The following is a 1,361-nucleotide window of genomic DNA, read 5'->3' on the forward strand; positions in this document are numbered from 1 at the left end:
GTCATGTTTCAATTTATCTTGAAAATTATGTTGTACACATTTACATAGACGATCGAATTGTTGTTTTCATATGTTAATAATCCCTAAATATTGACCACGTGACACATGTGGTAAGCAATCCAAACAATTCGAAAAAAATCCCTAAATATTGAATTTAAGCATGCACCTAGAAATTATCAGTCATAGAACCAACATCTCTTTCGTAGAGATTAAGTTACTTCCACATTAAATCTAATACAACAAATTCAAAGGATCAACTTAATACATTAACAACACATAAGGATGTAGCCCAGGAATCCAACGAGTAGAGAGAAATGGAGGAACAAAAGCTGGAAGAAGAAGGATCAGCCAGCAGCAGCACCATCAGCCTCCTAGCCTCACAACTCCAGGTCTCCAGCCTTGTGAACTCCAGCTTTTTTCTGCGAAACACGAATGGCAAAGTTGCTGTTACAGGTTAGGACTTAGTGAAAATTACAGTTATGCTGAAACAGTTATAATGACAAACAGTGCTAACATGATGGTTACAACAAGCAAACAAAACCAAGCTCACAAGTGCAACTTACTTTTAACATCAAACAATTATATTAACATGGCCACTTTAGTGCAAGATTTTACAATGCAACATAAACTTGTCATAGCAACAAAAGGCATGGCATGAAAGTATCGACAACATAATGAAAATAATTTTTAGGAAGCATGGCCATAGGAGTTATATTTTTAGTGGCAACCTTCAAGCAAAGTTGCATAGTTTTATAACAGAAAGGGCTGCTGTTATTGGTAGAGGCACACTGAGGTTGGCTAGCTATCGAGGATGACCAGTGGGCCAGGGGCCACATGACTAGGAGCATTTGTGTGTGCGTGACTGCCATGGGACCCGGATGTTAGTGGCTTACTTTGAAAGCAAAAGGGGGGTTTATAGTTTAGTGGGAACCATCAAGCAAATTCGCAAAGTTTTATAGATGACAGATTTATACTTGCTGAGATGCACAGAGTAAAATGATGGCATGTTGGAGGCAATAAATAAATATGCTACATGGCTTGTCATGGCATCTAATTGCACAGAATGCTAGTACAAATCATGGAGAATAAGACATACAACATGAGCATCTCCATAACAGCTGGTAGCTCTACCAAAAGCAATCAACAACTCAAAAAAAAGGTTCAAATATAGTATCAAGCACTTAAAAATAGAAAGACACATAACAAATTTTTGGAGTAGAAGTGCAGGTGAACATCAAATACTACCACTACAACAGTACAAATTTAGCCTAGGGTTCATATACATCATAATCCAGCCCCCAAAAGCATGTACTCAATCACTACCACCACAACTGTAAGCACGAGCAGTAGGAAGATTAGGA

The sequence above is a fragment of the Triticum aestivum genome, chromosome 7B (genome assembly GCF_018294505.1).
Source record: "Triticum aestivum cultivar Chinese Spring chromosome 7B, IWGSC CS RefSeq v2.1, whole genome shotgun sequence".
Classification (NCBI taxonomy): Eukaryota; Viridiplantae; Streptophyta; class Magnoliopsida; order Poales; family Poaceae; genus Triticum; species Triticum aestivum.